Source organism: Molothrus aeneus, chromosome 1 (assembly GCF_037042795.1).
Source record: "Molothrus aeneus isolate 106 chromosome 1, BPBGC_Maene_1.0, whole genome shotgun sequence".
Lineage (NCBI taxonomy): Eukaryota > Metazoa > Chordata > Aves > Passeriformes > Icteridae > Molothrus > Molothrus aeneus.
Genome location: NC_089646.1, coordinates 60,732,963 through 60,756,101, shown reverse-complemented (window position 1 = coordinate 60,756,101; position 23,139 = coordinate 60,732,963). Strand labels below are relative to the sequence as shown.

General features: G+C 38.9%; 1 long non-coding RNA gene across 1 annotated transcript; it reads right to left on the bottom strand.

Annotated features, from left to right (window-relative positions):
- Nucleotides 1-584: 584 nt before the first annotated feature.
- Nucleotides 585-15,890, bottom strand: LOC136561597 (uncharacterized). Its single transcript, XR_010784370.1, has 3 exons — nucleotides 14,976-15,890; nucleotides 2,001-2,104; nucleotides 585-1,044 (listed from the first exon to the last, which is right to left on the bottom strand). It is a non-coding gene; the product is annotated as an uncharacterized lncRNA (long non-coding RNA).
- Nucleotides 15,891-23,139: the final 7,249 nt, after the last annotated feature.

Here is a 23,139-nt window from a genome sequence, read left to right as displayed (position 1 = left end):
AGACAGGGTTTTGCCCTGCTCCAAAGTGTTGTACATCACCAGGCTATGAATATGACACCAAACTCGACAACTATAATCCAGTCCAGCAGGGAGCACTCAGGTGAACTCAGTACATGCCACTAACTCTGGCTTAACCATGGCATGGAAAGCAGATCACTGACAGTAGAGGAGTCTGCTTCAAAAATATTAACCATATTGCACTTGTACTTAGCGTACAGTGTCTAGACAGTATTGACTGCATGCATCCTCCCAGGGACAGCTCTCTGAGACCTGAAGCTGTGCTGCTATAATTAAAGCCTACAGTATTTTGAAGTCACTTGCTTTTACACTTAGATTTTTCCTGAGCAACCTTGCAAGCAAGGCACCAACATGCACTTCCCTAACATAACAGGTGGAAGATGAGGAGAGGGGGAGCCATCTTTGAAAAACTGTGAGCAAATTCACCTGTTTTATAAGACATCATGGAGGACAAAAATAATGTTCTATTCATTTATACGGAGCATAATTTATTTTTCTCTTAAAATGTCCAGTATACTGGTTTATAATTTTGATCCCTAAACATCAACCACAACCTTTAACACATGTATGTATCAGTACTTTTTATTTTCACCTCACAGACCAGGTTTGCACTATACAGACAAACAGAGATTTTTTAACTCTACAGCTTTACAATTCTTATTAATTTGATATTTTATTTTCACCACGAACCACACTTCTATAAATGGCCCATCATTAATTTTGGCTCTAGCAGCCCACCCTGCTCTCAGGGTGTAACAGCCAGGGACCCATTAAACTGTCTTAATGCCCAGGACTTGTCAGCTTCTCATTGTTTCCCTCAGAAATCAGCTGGTTGGTGTTTCAGAAAGCAAGTCAAGCCGTGCAATAGTCAGGGCATATTGTGGCACAGGAATAGCCTTGTAAGTATTATTTGCTTGTGCTTTAGAAGCTGAAGGTCACCAACAGTGTCATCCAGCTCTCAGTATTGTTGTTGGGCAGCACAGCAGACACATCATTCAAAGGCTTCCCTATTCTCAAGGGACATCTCTATTAAAAATAAAAAAAAATAAAAAAATTTATAAATGCCCAGGCTGTTCTTTATATTTAGAAGACCTGAAATGCATTGCAGTGTTCTTCCTTTTAGAGCTGGTGCTCATATTCTTATGTTACCCATTCCTCCTTTCATGCTAAGGATCAAGAGTCACTCTGTCAAGGGCATTTGCAGCATGATCTCTCTCTGCTATTTGTGATTCTAGAGCTGCCCAGATAAGGTCAGAGCAGAATAACATGTGGCCAGCTCAATGTGAATATTTGGAGGGAAGGTCAAGGACAGCAGAAATTAAATGAGACCAAATATATGCCAGAAGATGAGAAGGAGAAAACAAAAGGAGCTCAAGAATCTAAGCTGGCAGTCTTAAATGCTCAGCAGTAATGCTAATGGTGGTACCCGCACAAGAGACAAAGTAGCATAAACTGGAAACCAGTAATATGTGCAGAGCTTTGTTTAAAATAGGGTAGCTATCCATGATGAAGAAACAGCCTTTCTGAGGAGGTAAAGGGGTGAGCATTTGGCAGACACCAGTCAGTAGCGTACACTTACAGTATCAGAAACTGGCTATGCAAAGCTAACTTACAGGAAAACAGTAAAATTAATAAAAATCAAATCAAAATTTTTGCATGGAAGGACAATTTATTTCCCCTCTCTGACCTTTCAATACCCCTTGAAGAACTACAGTGGCATTCCTTTAAACCACTAACCTTTCCCAAATGAAAGCACATTATCTAGCATCAAATTTTTTTCAAGCATAGCCCATGGTGAGGGATGGAGGGAGCTACAGCAAAAGCAAAACAACAAACCCTGAAACAGTGTAAGAGCCCTTTCTCTAATACTGACCATGAGCTCTAGCTCTCCAAAGAGAAGTAAGTGAATTGTGCTCCAAGGATCTGTGAGTAAGTTAGCTTGGGTTTAAGCTAGAGAAGATCATATATACTGAAATACTTACCCATAATTAGGGACACCCATTTCCACTTCGTGTCATGGCCAGCAGAACTGATCTGACTGTTGCCTTTTTTCCCCTCTGGTCTAGTGCACATGTCATCTTCCTAACTACAAGATACAGAGAGGAAAAAAAAAATGTATATAAAACCTCTAAAGAATGAAACTTTGCTAATTCCTCATGAGGCTACTTATTTTCCCATTGCCTGGTTGGCAATGGATATGCGATCCATTGTTTTTGAGTTATACAGACACACAGCCAGGTAGATGATAGATAGATAGATAGATAGATAGATAGATAGATAGATAGATAGATAGATAGATAGATAGATAGATAGACAGATAGATAGATAGATAGATGTGTGTATAAATACATACATATATATAAAACAGACACAACGGAAGGTTACATATCTCTCTCTGCATAAATCTTCAGTGGAATATAATACAGAGTTTATGACAAGCTATTTTCCTGATCCGTTGTTAAGCTTACTAGCTTGAGCTCTGTCCTAGTTTCTATGCTGCCTTCCAACTCATAACCTGATGAGAAGCTTACAGAAAAGCTAAACACAGCTGGGCAGAAGCTGGGTCAGCTTTGGAAAGCAAACCACGAATCAGCCACAAAGGAGCTGCTGCCATGGACCCAAAGTCAGGAGTTTGGGTCATTTTTGGTAACAGCTTGTGATATATCCAAGGGGATGCTGGAAGCAGGACATAGTGAAGATATTTTTCCCAAAGCACAGAGAAAGAAAGAAGAGGACCATCATGCTCTCCATATGTGCCAAGAGTGGGAGAGAAGGTATCACATCATTCACAAGGTAAGTCCAAGCTCTGATGGAAATGAACTCAGTTGCTTGTTTGGAGGTTGTGCATATAGGTGCCTGAGCAAACCACAACACAAGCAAGTCCACTTGCTTTCTGAAGCATAAGCCTAAATAGCCAAAAAAATTATTGCCTGTAATAGTTAAGAAAGAGAATGGAGAAAACTCACAAACACTGCTCATCTTCTCAGAAACAGGAGCCACCTTCCCACTTTAGAATAGATCTCTGTAAGCAGAAAAGTACCAAAAGAGGAATAAGAAAAAAAACTCAGATCCTTCCTCTGAATTCCTCATTTCAATTTATGTATCCTATCTGCCAGGGAATTAAAAGAAGAGAGGCAAATACTGGAGATTTGCATAAGTTACACTGAAGCAGAGATGCATGCTGGTCTTCAAAGTAGCAACCTTCAACTTGGCTTCATCTTCCTTCCCCTCTCACTTTATTTTTTTTTCCTTTAATAGTTTTTTTTCCTTTTAATGATCCTTTCCCCGCCTGCCTCTCTGCAGAGTTGCACGGAAAAATGCTGCCATCCAGCGGAATTCCCAGAAAGAATTCCGGAGACTGAGAGTTGTGAGGGTCTGGAGAGCAAGACCCACCCCCCCCACTTTATCTTCCCAGAGCAGAGGAGCAGCAACGGGGGTTCAGGAGATGCAATTTTAAGACTTGCAGGCACTCTGAATTTCACTGCCAGACATAATTATCTCAAATCAAAGATACGATGATTCTAAGGATCCTGCCAAGCACATTGATTATTCATTACTGAATTCAGCTCACTTACAGGCAAGCAGATTTTCTCTAGCTGATGCATTTGAAAAACCCTGATTTTATTTCCCTAGAATGATCTAAACTGAACTGTACAAAAAATTTACTAAAAATTCAAATATCTAATTATATAAATGTAATTAGAAAGGGAAAAAATCTCCAATTTTTAATGAAAAATAATTCCTTTTCTGTCATTTAGAATTATTTTTCCAGCACCCAAAAATTCTCAGACTGAAAGACATGCAGTCTGCTCACATGTTATAGAAGACTGATTTTTTTTTTTTCCCTAGGAATATTTAATATTATTCAATAACTTACTCGAGGACAAAAGTCCACAGTCTATGAGTTTGAGTTATATAGGTTTTCACAATTTGAGTTATATAGGTTTTCACAATCCATAAAGGCTTTGGAGACCTTTCCATCACTTTGTTAAAAGCTTGAAAATATCTGTTCCATGTCAAGAAAGTGTGTACAAACATGTAGTTACATAGCCAATGTTGCTGTCTCCGGAATGGGAAGAGCAAAACCAATCCTTCTAAACAAGCACATACACTTGCAGAGAAGGTCAGCAATATTCAAATTTTAGTAAAAAAGGTGGTTGTTTATTTATCCTAGGGTAAAGTGATTTTGCATACCACTGCCACTCAAAAACACATACACGCAAGATGAATGCACTGAGCTGTTTATGAAAATTTAGCACGTCTGTGAGCCTTTGTTTTGGCTGTGCCTTTAGCAGTACATGCTCATATATCAGATCCAGGTTGTGTCTGCAGCTTGAGTTTTTGCTGCCTTCTTGCTCCATGAATCTCCTCCACTAGAAATTCCAAGCTTGGCATGAACTTCGCTCTGGCATTCAAGACAGGGTTTTAAACCTAAACATCTGCTCCCAGAGACAGGCGCAGCTCTCTCCCTGCTCTCTGCCCCCAAGGAGTGAATTTGGAACTTTCCATGGCACTGCCAGAGGTCAGCACTCCCCAGTGTTCAGCACCAAAGGTTCAGAGAATGTGAATCTCAGAAATCCTTGGGAAGAATTGTGCCTTGCTTTTCTCTGTGAAGAGAAATGTGGCAACATGGGTGGGAACAAACAATTGCTGGAGCATCTTCTGAGCTATCTGGGTAAAAGAAGATCAAAATAACAGAGGGAGAGACACCTCAATCCTAGGTGTTTTCCTGGGGTTGTTGGGCTCTCAGGCTGTGTGGGGCAGCTCTCTGAGCGCTGTGGCTGGAGCAGACCCATCTCACCCTCCTCTTTGCTTTTGTAGTTGGTGGAGAGACCACCCCAGTACCAGTACAGGGCACCAAGCCCCGAGCTCTACCAGCACGTGCAATCTATCAGGTCAGTGCCATATCAGCCATGGCCTTGTGGCTGTCCCTTGTGTCCTGTTCCTGGGTTGTCTCGCATGGAACAGGTAAGCTTCCCTTTTCTCCCTCCTTTGGGACACAGCAATCTGCTAGGAATAAAACCAGGGGGTTTTTATTTTGGTTACAATCAATTATTTATATTCATTTTCCCCATTTCACAAAGTCTTGTCACATGTTCAACTGTTCAGTCCCTTTACAGCCTGAGCTCCTAACTGCCCACTGAGCCCCAGTCCTACACTAATGAACAGCCCCACCGAAGGAAGCAAGAGGCTGACTGGATCATCCACACAATTCTCCAATGTGAGGGGATGGAGTCAGGCTGGGGGGCTGGCTGGGTTTCTGTTAGACTGTCAGTATGGGCTAAAGCACCAAGACTAGATTTCCAGGCCATTTCCAGATTCCACCTTTCATACCATACTGAAGTCCAAATGCTCCACTGAACCATGGAAAGGACTTTTACTTCCACATGTACCATGAAAGAAAGCTAAGATACAAAACTGCTTGCCTCAGTGTAAATATGCATCTTGGTTTCCGCTTCATTTACTTCATTCCCGGTATAAACCATTTTCAGTAATCCCACTAAATTAAATGGCAGGCCTGCATGCAAATTCAAGAAATTTTTTATTACTGAAGCCTAAATTTTCCATTCATGCAAAGCCTATATAAATACTTCCATTTTAAATCAACAAAATCATCAACCAAAAGGCTCAGCCTTAAGAGCAAGGTCAATATATCTACATACTGGACCTACAGGGACATGCTCACAATATGCGGTAAAGGAATGTGTATTCCATACATGACAGATAATGGAAGTAAATGGGGTTAAATCTACTGCTGACCACTCCCTATGCCTGTTTGTTCAAATAGTCTCTCTATTATTTTCCCCTCAAAAATATTTTCCATCCTTGTCAACAGTTGGCTCCCCTCTGGCTGGATATTTTGCAAAATTCTTTATCACTCCTGTTTACTGTGTTTCTATTCTTTGATTAGACATGACTTTACACTTCCCAGAGGTGATGCTGTGGTATGTTTCAAAAGGATGAAGAATTATCAAAATATGAGAAGACTGTCCTTCAGGCCAATCCAAAGCCATTAAAACCCAGCACAGTTCAAGAAAAGAGAGATTCATATTTCACAAGAGACTTTATGCCTCCTATTTTTTACACATCCCTTTACTCATGTATGTTGCATGAGGCAGTTTCTCCTAATTTTGCAAGAGCTGAGAGACTCAGATTGTTAAAACATTCTGTTTACTGGCCTGCAAAAGGTCATCTCTTTCAATGGCTATCATTAAGCCCATTACTGCACAATTTAATCATAGATGCTTAGAGAAAACACTCAAAGCAAAGCATCACAATCAGCATGCCTAAGTGTATTACATAATAGATTAATAGAATGGAAGCTTCCAATTTCCCATCAATACGACCGAGTGAATTATTTTCTTGAGTAGACTAATTACTATGAAATATCTCAACCAAAACCTTTCCTAAACTCCATTTATCAGTCATTTACTACATGCATCCTTGTCAGAAGAAATATGCACTTATCTGCTCCATTTAGAATAATGAGACTAATGAGTTTATAATTGCTATTTACCAAAATCCTTTATAAAAAGTAATGAAGTAAATGTAACTGTCACATCAAGGAACTAGAAAAAGACACTCCCACAGAATAGCCTTTCTGTGGGAATTGCACTGCCAGCAGTGGAAATCTCACATTTTGGACACAGGTACAGCCAGTAGAAGCAGCATTTTACAGTCTTTCTAACTGATGGAGTAAGAAAGGTGGGGACTCCTCCCTTCCCAGGATGATTTTGCTGAACTGTGCAGAAACATGCAAAGGCAAATCAGCATGAGACTCAGAGCAATTCTGGCACCACTAAGTTATACCACACACATAGGCACTCCTGTCACGTGTAGCAGAGCATTTGCACACCACCAATTGTGCCCTTGCTTGCCTCTCACTTTCAGCTCAGAGCACTCCATCCTTCCAAGCATTTTGCAAACACTAATGATTTTTAAATGAACAACTAAATAGAACTGGCATAATAGAATGAAGACCAAGTCTGGGGGAATGCTTTGCCCAGGGCTGCAAGCAATAAATCAATCCACTGCAAGATAATCATATAGTCAAACTGAAGGCTAAAAAACGCCTTAAATGCATGACAGTACCACAGAGTAAACAGTGAATCCACCAACAGACAGCCTTATATTTAAGAATGCTTCTATCTTATATTCTTAATTCAAAATACTCGTTAATAACCAACCCAAAAAAAAAATTCACTTCAACTGAAAGAAAAATATTAAAAAATCTTGAACCCGAAGTCCTACTGGATTATTCCAAGCTGGGAATGCATTCCTTATTGGGCTGGGAATGCATTCCTTATCAAGATATCAGATACTACATGACAGAGCAGAGATAGTAGAGCATGTAACAAATAGCAATAAATCTGGATCTGGAGCTAAAGTGAGACTGGTAGAATATACCAATGAATTGTTATCATATACTGGTCCAGTTTATAGAGTCTTTCCAAAGCATTAATTTCTATTGAAAACAGATCCTTTGGTCTGAGCAATACAACTGTTTTCCTATTCTGAAATCTTTTTCCCTCATATTTATAAGCTCTTTTCAGATGACTAAAAAAGGAGAGATATGAGATTCCACAATATAGGAATAAAAATATTTTAGAAGAGGCAAAACTACATGTAGGAACTATGGTATTTCTTTTTCTTTGTCCTTGTGTTTTATACAGAGTTAGACAATTTCACTGTGTGTTGATAAGGTTATACTACAGAATAAGAATCTCTAAGGAATTACTAAAAAGAGGTTGTACTTAATAAAAATTCCTCTGTTTGAAAAGTTACAACTAATACGTCCCATGTGAGACATCAGCTCCACAGAATTGATCATTTTGGCTCACCCTGAGTCAATGCCTGACTAGTCTGAGCATTAAATGATGCAGCTTACACGACCAGTAAATTGTTAGCAGGACTGGCTGAAAGGAAGGAAACCCCTTCCAAAGGTAGCACTTGCAGTAGGTTTTTCATGATCCAGCCTCATGATGAAAGAATTCCAAGATGTTGATATGTTTCTGCTTTCTTTGGTAAGATGCCATCTTTACCAGATAAGAAAAGACTTCTTGTCTCAGGTAGTTACCAACACTGAAGCAGCCATAGCACTTGTAAAAATATTTTATTAATATGAATACTTTCCTATTTAAAAAAAATTGATTTGGTTGAAAACTGCATGGGCTTTTTATAACAACATACCTACCCAACAAATTCAGGAATGAAACGTGTTCATTTCTTGCATTTAAACCACTGTGGAGATGTTTTGGTTTAGATTAGCAATTTGTACTATTTCAAAAGTTAGATATTCCCATTATGGAGCAAAACCTACCTTATGTAATTATGCAAATAGTGATTAATTTTAAATCATAGCAGAGACTGGTATGGTTAAAAAATGCCAAAAAAAGGTGAAAAAATTCTAGTGCACATTTTCTTGATGACTGCTGTGCAGGAATGCTGGGAGTCTGTCTACAAACAATTCACATAGAAAAACATTCTAAAAATACCTTAATCTCTTTGCAATTTATTTCAGATGCTTTTGTTAGAAGGACTTTGGTAAACAGAATAGGATAAGTGTACAATTTGGAGGCAAGTGTTATTATCAGAACATTACTGAAAGTGTCTCAACAATTGACTATAAGAACAGTAAGGAAAGACACAGAAACAGGATTTACAGTTTCCAGCCCAGTTCTGCCCTTACCTCCTACCCCTACACAAAGTCCCTGACTACCTTAGCCAAAGACACTGTACCCCATTTGAACTGTACCCCGTTTTCACAGCTTATAGCTTTGAAAATTAAAGCAAAACATAAGCCTTTTCTGAGTCTCTCCTCCTGTCCTTGTGAATTCACCTGAGGTTAGCAAAAGTCAAAAACATAAAGGTGCCCTTTTTTTGCTGCAAGAACAACAAATCCCAGGGAAAATTAGCAACATGGGATTGTATATTCTCCAGGGTTTCTCCATCTAAAACCCAGGTTACTAACTTTCTACATTGCTGCTTCCAAAAACTTTGCCAATCACCATTGTAATGACTAATTCTGTCATGTTTAGAGTCATTAGAAATAATTAATGTTCAGGATCTATAATTTTACAATGGGACAAATGGAAATGATGTTTAAACCAAAATAAGAACATACCCTAAATTGGCTTGAGTGGTAGGGCTTTAGTTAAAATGATGCAGAGTTTGCTAAACTCTGAGAATATAAGGAAGATATAGAAGATCTTAAAAGTGGACAGAGATGTATTTAGAACATTTAAAAACTAATATTGCAAAAAATTAAATAAGGACAAAAATTCACAAAAACTGTGAAACACATACCTTAGAGTCTAGATACTAAATTCATTGTAGATATGAAAATTCCTCTTTTATCTCTAGGCACTCATGTTTATCTCTGCAACAGTGAGGACAATAATCATGCTTATGAAGTGGATTCATATTCTTCATGCTTTTTATGAAGCCACCTGTATATCTGGATACTTAAACAAGCATTTCTATAGACAAACAGTGACTATCTTCTTATTATATCTTCTCTTCTCTCTTCTCTGAGATATTTCTACAATGTTGCTCCTTAAATTACTCACTACCTGAAGCTTCAAACAATTCAATGCTACTTTGAAGCTGATGAAAAACAGGTTAAAATTCTCTAGAAGAACTGAGGATGAAATAATAACCCCAAATTTGTCAACTGTGAATTTGATGCAAATTTAAGAAATTTAAGGACACTGAAAAAAAAAATAAACTGTTACTCATATTCCCATAGACTGTTTCATTAGGGAAAAAACAGTTTGCTACTGATACAGGATAACTCACACCTGGGGATTTGAATTTGTCAAAGGTGCTGGTCAGTTGCTTTGGACAGCAATGGGAGTCCCAGTGGTTGGAGCCTGTTGCAAGTGACATCTCCACCTGGGTCAGATGAGACTCTCCAGACTGTGGCTCTGCAGATTCCTTCTATCCAGCTGCTCCATGGCCTGGACAACCACTCCAGTACATGAATGATCCCTTGATATTGTCTCAAATTTCATAGAAAATACCCCCTACCCATCTGACCTACCTAAATAATACTGCACTTCATAGCCATTTCTGCATCTGCAGAAACAGATTCTACTGATTCACAAGCACCTTACAAGTGCATCTTACCTTGGTCTGTCTTGCAGCAGGAACCACGTGGGTGTCACTGGGACACCCAGATTCTTCATTCAGCATGTTAATAATTGTATTTAAGCAAAGAAACTGGTCAAAATACAGGAACAGCTACCTAGGGAAAATCTTTGGGAAAGTCTAAAATGTCCACTTGGAAAGCCCCAAATATTTGGTCAAATATTACTCCAAGTCAAAGACTTAGCTGTGAAGGCATCTAGTAGTTCAGTCAATGAGTAAGTTTCAAATCATTTTAGTATCCCAGACGCATGCATTACCTCCCTTGCACAGGTGACTAACCAAGGAATTCCAGTACTCCCCAGGCTGTTAAAAGACTGAAGTGCAGGCGTGCATTCTGGTTGAAACCCTGCTACCTGGCTACAACTATAAGAGAGCAAACTTAACTTTTTTTATTTATCCTGTAGCCCTCGCAACAAAACAATCACCAACAACACCAGACAGCTACAGTCAAAACCATAGCATGGATGTCCTGAGAAATCCATGCTTACCAGAGAATTCATCCCTTCCACTAGAGACCACCACAGGGCTTGACCACAAAGACAGCATCTCATTTGCAACACCATTTTACAGAGGAGGAAGCAGGACCCTTACAAAGTAGAAAATTTGTTCTCACAGCTTGATGGTAAAATTGCTGCATGAGATTCCTCAGAGCTCAACTCTCCTAAACATAAATTTGCAATAAACAGAGCACAGGGCTCTGAAGAAAAAAGTCAGCATCCTGCCCTAGGAAGTGAATGGCAATGTGTTCACATTGCAAAATTTTGCTTAAAATAAAGACAACATTTCTCAGAAGTGCCATAGATATGAATATCATCTCAGCCAGCACTGGATTGTGTGAACTGAGAAAAATATGCCTTACATTTATGAATGATTGCTATTTAAAGGAAAGGCAACATATGGCAAATCTTATTTCAGGATTGGAGTGTTAAGACAGGCTACAGTAGCACCTACAGTGGCTGACTGCTAACATGACTAAGGACAGCCATATGACAAAGCACGAGAACTGTGTCAGTCCTCATTGCTTTTTCCAGTGCTTCATATAAATGTACTGGAAAGGTCAAAAAGAGGCTATATTTGGATCTCACTTATCCTGCTATTGCACTTTCAGCTCCATGAACCAGACTGAAGGAAACTTGTGAAACATTAGACATTTAAAACATGGGATAAACATGGTAAGGCACTCAGCCACTTAGATAATGTAAAAGTAGTTCTACCAGAGTCAATAGCTCCCTGTATCAGCTCCTGAGAGGCAAGGACATGCATCTCAGCTGCACTTGCATAAAATGAAGTGATTGCTGCTCCACTGATGGTTAACTGTACACACACTGGAGTGATCCCAAAACCTTGAGAATCCTTTAAGCCTTTGGAAATCAGCTGGTTTTTTATCCACTGCTGCCAAGATATCACTCTTCTAGTGCAAAAGAAGCTTAAATTCTTAATGTTTGCTCCAGGCAATGCTTTGCAACACCAAGGGTCAAGCAAAAGAAGGGTCAAGAAAAGAGACTGCACCAAAAGGAATATATAACCTGAGATTTGCTGGCATTAGATTGGAAAAAAATTAATCTGTTTTTCCATAAATTAAGAGAAAAATTATTTACTATATTCTTCACACACAAATCATAATTTCCATTTCTCTTCAGCTCCAACTACTGGATGAAATAGAAAATAAACATCCCCAAGCTGTTAGCATAAAAATTGAGTTGTTCTGTCTAGAGACCAAAGCATCTGGTTACTGTACCAGAGGGAACCTGAAAAACCTTTCCTTCATCTGGCAGCAGCAGATTTATAACCTGTGTAAGGCGCTGGGTCTAGATTATTTCAGATTCCTTTCCTTCTCTACAAGCAACAATACACAACAAGAGGACTTTCCAGACAGTGATTTATTTGCCCAACACTTGAACTTTATTAACAACTTTCAGTAACAACTCAGCAATCTGCAGCCCACCATCAATCTGGCACCATTTTCCTGAAGTCTCATGATTCCTAGTCTGCCATCTTTGATCCTCACCTTGGATTTGTCCTGCTGGCCATTAGCAGAGCTGCTGGTATTCCCAACAAAAAACATTATTTAATCTGACTGCACACAGCAACTGAAGTTCCTGCTCGAAGCAGAGATTTGGGTATTTAAAAGAGGTAGTAAACAAGAGAGACTTTTACAGAGCAATGAAACTAAATTATCTTCTGGCTCCCCTGCCAGGGACTTGCAAAAAGACCTGTTCCTAACTTTGCTGTGCTGTAGGATTTGGATCTTTTTGTACTGAAATGAATCTGAGGGACTGATCATTAAAAACACTACAATTGGCCACAATTCACTCAGTCTAGTTGGTATCATGTCCGGGCAGAAATGCATTTCAGGCTGAAAAATGGTTCAGCTTCCCTTACGATGACAGTTGTTGCTTTTTCTACTCCATTAATTTCTTTCCAGCACTCACTTTTGCAGTAACAATCCCCAAGATTTTCCTTCCACCATATCCCACACTGTGGTGAAGAGTGGGCCATGATCTTTTAGGCATATAATGAAACAGTAAAAGACTTTTCTGCAGCTTGTTTTTGTGAGTCCATTTGCTTCTGATTACAAAACTGTGGAAGTCATCACTTTAATCCAAATAATTTTCCAGATACTTATGCCTAAATGATGCTCTCTAAAATAAATTGCCATATTTTATGTAAACAGTACAAGCTTTATGTGCTGCTCTAAAAGTTCATCTGTTTAATCTGGCCCTGTCAGGGCACAGGCATTTTGAATCAAGGTATGAACTATATTCTCTTGCTGTTTTCAACATTGTGAACAAAAGGCACCTTGTGTTTTCCTGAATAAGTACTGCCTTATTGCCAACACCGTAAGAAACCCTTGTATTTTTTAACATAGACAGAGGCTAAAATTACTAACTAAGCATTCACTCACATTTTGCTCCCCATAAAAAGACTGACTGCAAAAGCAGCATGCCCTTCTTGCAGTTTCTAGTACTTACACCAGCAGGACTGTCATGAATTGTAATGGATGGCTAATCATACCTTGTGCATGTTGTACAGCACTCTTTTTGATAATTCCAGGCATATTTATCTCAGCTTGCAATTTACTCATGTCAGACTGTATCCCAGCAGCCTCTTCAAAATGTTGTTTTGCTTCCAGAGAACTGGCAATTTTCCTCCTTCAGTTTTTATTCAAACTGCACTGAGTTACCTGAAGCCTCTGCACAGAGTTATCATTATGTCCTTTTTTGCGCCATTCCTGCCTGTAACCCCTCTCCCACCCCTTCTTCTGCCACCATGGGCAGTACAGCACTCCCAGGTGTCCTACTTCATGCCCCAGGAATCTGCACAATACTGAATGTGCAGACCATCTGATACCTGGGGATAATCTTTCAAAGGCAGCTTTGCCAAAAGCACCTTAGATGCAACTCATTATCAAAATTTATCTGCCAGGAAGGTGTGAGGCACTCACCTTTCAAAACTAATAGGCAAGTAGCTTTTTTTTAATATTACTTTATCTTCTTGAGAGACCAGATAATGTCCTTTCTCTTTTTACGTTTTTGTTTGGGTTTTTTTTTTTTTAATGGACGAGTTTAAGCCCACAATCTGCCTCTTTTTCACCATCTGGCAAATAAGTCAGCCCAATTAGTTGGATACAGAGAAAGACTAGAAACAGAGACTAATCCAAATTTCATCTAAATTTTGTTGGAAAGGGGAAAAAAATTGTTACACAGACCCTGGTTTTTTACTTAACTTTGTGAGGAAAATGTCACTAATTATGTTTTGTCTGGCAGAAGTGTATCCCAAACAAAACAGCAGTTCAGATGGAGAAGTCTGATCTAAAGACTCTGCTTGATTATTCAGGTTTTGTGGTTTGAATTCATTTCATGTGTCTTGTCTATAAGACTTTCTACACAGCTCTTTCTGCCTTCAGCCAAATTGTTATGGAAGGTAAAAGCCACAGCTGTCAAGTGAGTATAATTTAACCACTTCAAGCTAGCAAAGAAGATGGCAAAGAAAGACTCAGTGAAATGGAAAAGCTTTCAAGCATGACCCAAGCCACCACCTGCTCTGAGGGAGCATCCAGCACACAGAAAATATTTGTCTGACCTGATCCTTAATTTTTTTTGGCATCCACCAAACACTCCCCATGTAGCCCAAGTGTTTCATCAGGCTAGCAGGTAGAAAGTTTTCTTTCCTGCTATCAGAACTAAATGGAAGCTTATTAGTTTCCACTGTATAAAGACAGGTTAATTTCTCCCTCTCATAAGCAGTAAGAAAGATTGAGTATTGCATCTTGTTATATAGTCTATATAAATGGCTAGAAATAGCTAAGGAGCTATTAGGTAACAAACCCCATTCTCATCTTTCCTATGAGGCACAGTTTCTTAATGCCTTACTACTTTTCCTAGTTTTTTCTCAGCTCCCACATTAGAACAAAACATTTTTAAATTATTTCATGAAGATTTTTATCTGCCTCAAGTTATCATTAGTCCTTGCAGTAAAGCCCTGGAAAATGTTTACAGTAAGAGGAGCCTGGGTTCAGGCCTCAGAAGACCCTCTTTAAAAGGCATCTTGCCCAAGGCATCCATAATAAGTGATGTTCCCCTACTCAATTGCCTCCATCGCAAGTGCTGTTTTCCAGTGAGAAGCATGTTAATTCATGGATTCCCAACAGAAGCATATTTTGAGTCCTCAACAATAACTGCCACACCCAAAACACAACAGTTGTGCCATTTGTCCTCCCTTTATCTTCTTCCCTTGTGGATGCAACTGTCCCAGAACAGAGGTCCTTTTAAGCTCATCCCTTTCCCTCCCCCATCCCCACAGCTTACCTTAGCTACTAACGGTCAGCAGAACCCAGAGCAATGTCCATGAAGGATCCTTTCCCATATGGAATAAAAGCAGGAGAGCTGGAGGGAAAAGGAGACAGCCAGAAGTTTCCAGGATACTAAGGTAGTGCACACCATCATCATCTTCTCTTTATCACAAACCAGAATTACAGCACTCTATGCTGTAAGATTTGTTACCTTGCCCAGCTTGTGGTGCTTCCAGTGAGGTTAAGGCATAGGAAAGAGAGCAAATGAAGAAAGGGAGAGTTGCTTTAAAAGCACACAGTTTGCAAATTCAGGAGTCCTACACAGGAGCCACTGAGTTGCCTTCCAGCCCATTTCCTCCCTTTGCTCCCACTGATTTCAGCTTGTTAAATTATTCTTCACTAGAAAAATGATGGGACAGGTCAGTGACTGATCAGAAACAAACCTGAGCCAAAAAAGCACATTGCCAGGCAGCAAACTCTCCTGCACTGTCTGTCAGATGGACAGTGAGGGGCTCTATCAGGCTGCACCCATTTCCTGTGATCACAATCTTTCTCTTTCTTACGTTAAAAACTAACACCACTGACATGCCAGAACACCAAAGAGGTATCAGCCAAATTATTTTCATTTTGCATCCAGACACTCTCTACACAAAATGGAAATAAAATATCTATATTTCAAGGCAGTTAAAATGCCATCATGGCAGTCTGTCTGTCTATCTATTCAGGTCCATCAGTCCTTACATGTTATTGTTGACCCAGGCAGGTACCTGACAGGTCACAGTCAGCCAGGCAGAGGAAGTTACTCTTTCCTGAGGCAGAGAAGACATGCAGAACGTGTTTATATTTTATATTCTTGAGAGCATCATATCTTAATAGTGCAAGTGTGAAAGAGAGTTACTAATGTCCTCTCCTTCTCCTTTTATCCACACCTTATGGAAAAGCCCTGCAGGTTTAACAAAGAGGTAACTAATCACCTTGCACAGAAATGAAAGATTTCTCAGGGTGTTATCCCTATCAAAACATAAATACAAATAACTCCACTGAAGACAATGAAGTTCCACTGGGATAAAAGCATTAACCAAGGGTTAAGAATTTTATGCAGAATTCATTCCTTTTAAAAAAATCTTTGGAACCCTCCCATGGAAGAGATAAAATCCTCTGCTCAGTCAAAAGAGTGGTTACAAAATAACCTTTCAGAAAGGTTTCCCATTGAATTTTGAGAACTTTTCCGTTAGTACAGAATAATATTGTCTCTGGAAAGTGCTTTGTTCCTGCAATGGTACAGCATCTATACAATGCCTCTTCATCTGAGCTATTAGAGCACACAAAGGTAGCTGGAGTGTGAATCCATTTTATAGAGGCTATGTACCACTTAGAGGAATAAAGGTAATAAATTCTGTAACTGACAGCATTTCTTCCCAATGCTACAACATTCTTATTTAACTTCACAATTTAACCTTAAAATCTGACCAAAAAGGACAAATGCTCATGCTGCTAATACAGAATTGTCTTTGGAATTGAGGCTGTCATGGCAAAAGCCAGGTAGGGAAATTCCTCAACTTTCAGGGCACAATTGCTTTAGAGCTTTTGTTTAAAAGACTGTGGGAGAAGGAGGATTCATTATGACAATGGATTTTAAGAGAAACATCACTTCAGCAGTGGTGTGTTTGACCTCAAGTATGATTTTTGCATTGCACAGTACGAAAGTAATACACTATTTCTAGAAATGAAGTAGCTCCAACTGGTGAAACAAAAGACATTGTAGATGAGAAGTATCTGAGGAACTGACTGTCTTTCATAACAAATGAAATGGAAATTTCACTCCATTTACTGTGCTCCCATGGGAGTAATGCACACAGCTAAGTTTCAACCAAATGGAAAATGCAATAGCAGCACTTAACTTCATTTTCTTGTATCTGTTCTCAATTTTGCATGGGATATACTTTAAACATCTGTAATAATTATACTGAAATTGTTTCTAAATTAAATGTCACAGAATATAGTTAAGAAAAAATAACTTTCAGTACATGTATTACATATTGTTTTAAAACAATACATATCAATGATTAACTACCTGCAGGTACATTTAAAGAAAGGATAGTGAAGGAAACACAGTGGGATGATCCTTTTTTCCTCCTTTTCTAAGAGTGTTGCACAAGTGTTGCACAAGATTGTCCCAGTAGAATCCCAGTAAAAGTTCCCCCTGTTCCCAACCCCAGCATCTGAAATCACAAATCCTTTGAAGAAATTCTGTACTACTGGTAACATTGACGTATCAGAAGACTTCCATGATTTTCTACTTGACACTCTGAACACAGGGAAGTATAATTCACCTGTTTGAAATTATGCTGTAAAAATGGTTTATTTTTTAATTAAATTGAAGTACATTTTAAAATATATGTACCAAGTGTGACTGTGTGTGAATATGTATAAATGTGCACATGCTGGCTTACTTGTGCAATACGAGCACCCTTTAGGGACAGGACAATTACAAACCCACCAATTCCTCCTCCTTTTCTTTATTGAGCAGACATTCTGGGAGATTACTTTCTTCTCCTCCTCTGTCTTCCAGAGCAATGTGAAGAGATATAGTCAAAGCTACAGCTGAGACTTCATTTTATCCAAATGGATGCGTCAAGTGAAATTAAAACCACTTAGACTTACCAAACTTCCACCATATTCCACATCTTTTTTTTTTTCTTTTTACATAACTTATGCTAACCTGACTATTTTTGCTTCTAAGGTAGGGTCTGTGAAAGTCATACAGCTGTTCATATTTAAGATGGCTCTTGTAACAGAGCACAGCGCTCTGAAGATGTAATTAATGGCCATGTGGAATGGGATGACTCACCATCTCTTAATAAGATACAAGTGCTACAGGCATGAGCAAAATAGGCAAATCACACAAAGAGGTTATCAACATGTCCTTCTCACAACCCATGTAGGAATGCATTTTGTGTCTTACAAACTATAGGAAATCTTTTTCCAATAGTTTATGGATACTTTGGTGAGTGTTACTGACATTATTTTGTGCCCCCTTCTAGCTCTGAAGTGCATTTGCTACAGGTACATCCATGGCACTCACAGCTCAGGAACGGTTAACCTGGGCAGTCTAACTGAGAATCAGGACATCCATAAATAAAGGAGTGTAAGCCAAGAAAATTAATGGTTTGTTTGAGGTTTTTTTAAGCAGAACTAAAACCAAAGCAGTATAAATAAGCTGAATTGTTACATTACACAAATATGACCGTTGTTGTTCCATTCACCGGTAAAAGACTGCTGTACCAAATTATTTCAGGAGCAAACCCCAAATTCCCTGGCTGCCAAACACTGGCCTGCAAACCTAACACTAGTGACCACTGTCTTGTATTTGCAGGGTTCCCAGAGGAAGGAAGGAATGAAGGAATCTGACTCTATGTTCTTAGAAGGCTAATTTATTATTTTATGATACTATATTATGTTAAAGAATACCATGCTAAACTATACTGAAGAATACAGAAAGGATACTTACAGAAGGCTAGAAAAATAATGAAAACATGTGATTCCTTCCAGACTCCTGACACAGCTTGACTGTAGTTGGTCATTAGGTCAAAACAATTCACATGAAACCAATGAAACAACCACCTGTTGGATAAACAATCTCCAAACACATTCTAAAGCAGCAAAACACAGGAGAAGCAAATGAGATTATATTATTTTCCTTTTTCTCTGAGGCTTCTCAGTTTCCCAGGAGAAAATTCCTGGGCAAAGAGATTTTTTAGAAAATATGACAGTGACAACCACCGTCCTAGTGAGAGGATTTCCCTCTGGCATTGTTAAAACCCTTGAGTTCTTTCAGTAGTCATCTTTTTCTATCTTTCTCACTTTGATCCTTTCAATATATCCTAACATGGCATTGTTTAACAGCCCTCATACAGGTCAAAAAAACCCCTAAGAATACTTTTTTTTCTTGTTTATTGTCTTTTTTTTTTTTACACAGTCATCACAGAATAAATTAATCCTCCATGAACACTTGCTATGAAGCACCACTATATCACGTTCACTTGGACTTCACCTTTTTCCTTCACAGAAGCAAATGAACAGAGAATACATTTATACACTTGAATAGAAAAAACTAAACATTTCAGGTATTCTGTTCAATCATCCCTATAAAAAAAGAAAAGCAGTCAAAAAATAAAGTTCTTCACATCAGGCATCTCACTTTTTGTTTTTAGAAGTACTCAAGAGAAAAATCAGAATCAAAAACTTCATGTCAGATCAAAAGAAGTGGTGATGGACCTGAAACAAATTGCAATGCACTTGAAATGTTCATTTCTGGAATGTTTTTTTCTCTTTTTCAGAACTGCCAACAAACTGAACAACAATCTGTTCCTCACAATCTATTGTGCTCTTAAATTCTGCTACAGTAGCACATTAAATTGCAAGTGTCTTAATCAATCAAAAGTGACTTCTCAAGGAGTTTTATTCCTTGATAATAAGCTTACCTCTACTGAGAGGTGGCTAAAGTAATGTTATATCTTTTATATTTGATTTGTTTCTCTTTGACTCTGTAGCTTAGTTTATTTAACATAGGGCTAACTCCAGCTTATTCTTTTACATAAAATGACATCAGGAGGAATAAAATATTTAATCAGGAGAAAATACTGAATATTTACCACAAAACCAAACAAATTTTCCTGCAGTAGGATGATTCTCTTTTTTATTCATCCTACATCACCACCATGTTTGAATGAATCAGCTTTTTCTGATATCTCCTAGTCACAGGTCTGCAGCTGAGTAGCCTAAAAGACCTTTGTCTTTCCACTCTCAACAAAAATCTAAAATAAAAAAGTCTTCCCAGAAACTGTTTAAAAATATTAAGCCTACAACAAAAGACATTTTTTCTGAGAACTTGTCATAGATCCCCATTCCTTGAACTGATATGGCCCACATACTTTTTAGGTTTTATGAAAACTTCTGACCCTTGAGGATAAATGCCATCCTCTGCACGTGTAGATGAGCTCAGTACTGTTGGAAGGTTTTTCAATGGCAGACCACTGAAAACTCTCGTATCAAAGTGTCCCTTTCTAATGAAGTGATTTCTTTGTGGCTGTTTGTAACTCTGTTTTGCTCTCTGCTCTCTCTGCATGAAGGAGGAGTTCCCTCAAGGTGACCTTCCCACATCCAGTGCCCATGGTCTCCAGCCACGAGCAGCACCACAGAACTTGCACAATTGCAAGCATCAGGAGGGAAGATGGGAATCAACATTTCCCTTTATCCACTAGTGTCCTAGGGTGGCGTTATGATGCTTGTATCCCCAGTCATTGTTCTGTTTATGCTGGACATTATGTTCTGTGCCTTCAAGACTGGCTCTGAAGAGTGAAAGTTTTGTTTGGGTTTTGCTATCAGCCACTCCCCCACGGCTGGCAGGACACAGAGACAGGGCAGTACATGGTGCTGCTTTTGCTTTTTGCTTTGCTTTTCACTTTGCTCTTGCTTCTGCTTTGCTCCTGCTTTGCTCTTGCTTTTGCTCCTGCTCATTAGTTAGTTTAGCTAAGCAGTCCGAATTTTTCCCTGGACTGTTTCTCCTTTCCCTTTTTTGGAACCACTCGAGCCTGCTCTGGACTGGGACCTGGGAAACACCGAGAGTTTGCACCTTGTGGCCTGTAGCAGCTACCCCAGCACTGGAGGGACTGATAACAGAGCGACCACTCCCAGGAGAGACTTTCTGAATTTGTCATCTTTTTCAGAGCGGTGAAAGAGTGGTGTCATCTGGTATTGTTCATTTTGTGTGCTGGGGGGTGCTTTGCCCGTTAAATAAACAGGTTCTTCCAAGGAATCCTTCCCGAACTGGTTGAAGGGAGGGAAGGTGTGGCTTTGCTTTCTGGAGGGGCCCCCTTTGGAGGTTTTCTCCCAGATTTGCCCTAAACCAGGACAACTAGGTAAGTGCATAAAGGGAAATGTGCACATGGCTGAAGAGTGCACATGGCTGAAGAGCAGACCTGCTAAGCCAAACTTAGGACCTCCTTCCCTGAATCCTTGCTAACCACATAACCTACTTTCATTCACAGGTCACTTGCTCCCTGCAATCCACTAAAGCAAAGCTGGTAAAGGTACCTTGGAGCAAGGGAAAGGAGGAGCAGTTCTTGCCGTTGTCCCCACATCTTGGCATCTATGATGTTCAGAAAGCACAGAGCAATGCTGAAGCAGACCCCAGTACTCAGGCATAGATCCATAGGGACTCTCATAATGACTTTTCTTTTTTTCTTTTTTTTTTCTTTTTTAATTTCCTCTGGGTATAACTGGTTACAATTAAGCCAAAAGGTATTTTACCTTCACTGATCCTCTCAGTAGAAGGTAGGTTTATATCAAGAGATCACTTTGTATTCTTAAAATTAACAATCTGTCTAATCATGCTCTAGGGCTTTACAAATCCTTCAGGCATACAATTTGTCATTAGCCATTAATTTCACTACCATTGGCACACTAAAGCTCTGAAGAATTATACCAGGAATAGATAAGAAACAATATCACTGCAACAGGAGGAAATCCCCAGACTCACCAGCCTGGAGCAGCTCTGGAGGCAGGGCTTCAGGTTCCTCATTTTACCATCACACAGCTACACAGAGAACAATTACCTTGGTAAAACCAATGCCAAAAAAAACCATGAAATTTCATCCCACCAGAGCAACAGAGGTCGTATTTTTCTCAGGGCTAATTTTACACTTTCCTAAGTTGAAAAACTTCTATCACTAAAACAAGAACAAATCTAAAATAAATGAAATATTCTGTATGTATTACCCCTTTTCAGACTGCTTTGCATTTAAGCTGGAGGGCTCAGAAATATTTCCTCTGTCTTTTCATTGGATGAAGACTAGAAAAGTTCTCCTGATCTTTCAAAGGATATTGTAGTCTCAAATAAGTGGAAAAAAAGCAAAGGCTGTGTTGTTCAATGGTATGCTTAGAATAGAGACAGTGAAAAAAAATAGTGTTCTTACAAAGCTATTACATTTTAATTTTAATTTTAAAAAGAACTTGACCAAGTGCTTTTGAGTGCTGTCCTTAGACTCCAAAACCTGAATCCTTCATGTGATTATCACATGATTTTTGATATGCAAATCTAGAACAATCCCAGAACTATTGAATTATTTGAAGGTTTGATTTAATTCCACATTATACTTTTGAGGCCTACAGTGTTGTGTCAAGTCCAGACTGTCTTGCACAAGGGAAAAGTTGTGCTTGTACAGTACAAAGGATATGTAAGTTCCTGTCATTTTCCATCTCTCTGCTCCAGACCCGCACATATAGTTTGTTTCTTCTCTATGGGATACTAATCAGAGATAAATTCCTGTGAAAGATGATGTTAGAAAGACATCAATTAATGCAAAGCCTAAAATCCCAATCCAAAATGATTGGTAGCAATTAAAAGGGTTCCAGAATGGTGCTGGAGACTATGCCACCACAAACTTTATCGCATCTGAGAACGTAACATAAATGTGTGCACCAGCTATAACAACAGGACAGAATTTGCCACATTCAAATATTTAATAAAATACTACTCTAATCAATGTCCTAGCATCCTACACATAGGAAGTCTTCCCTCATTTCTGTGGTGATGAACTTCTACCTTGAAATTGGAAACCTAATTACACTTGCTTGTCACGGTGACCACAGAATATAATTATAACTATCACCAGCCAAAATAATTGGACAGCTGTTCTTAAAAAAAGTCTTCTTACCTGAGTGGAGATGCTTGGATAGGAAGGAATTCAGAAATTTAACCATTAGCTTAATCAGAGAGGAAAAAGGAAAAGAGAAACAGCATTTGGAATATTGGGGAACATGGCAGAAGCATGCATTGAAGAGGAAGTGAAAAACAGAGAATTTAATTTTTTAATCTAACATCAGAATTGATATTAGCATTTAGATATTAATTCAGAGGGAAAGCAGAATATATTATAAAGAATCCTTTCTCGGTTGCATTACACTGTCTGGATGGAAAAATCTTAAGAGAACATGAATTTGGCTAGGGCCTGTGTGAGACAGTCTAGTGACAACAAAAGCAAAAAGAGGAAACATATGGGGGAAAAGAAATTCAAAATAACCTAAAAAACCCAAAAAAGAACAGAAACAAGAGAAGGCTACTACCCTTCTTGCCTTTTAGTCAGCTCCAAAATACTGTCAGCTCTCCACCCCCAAAT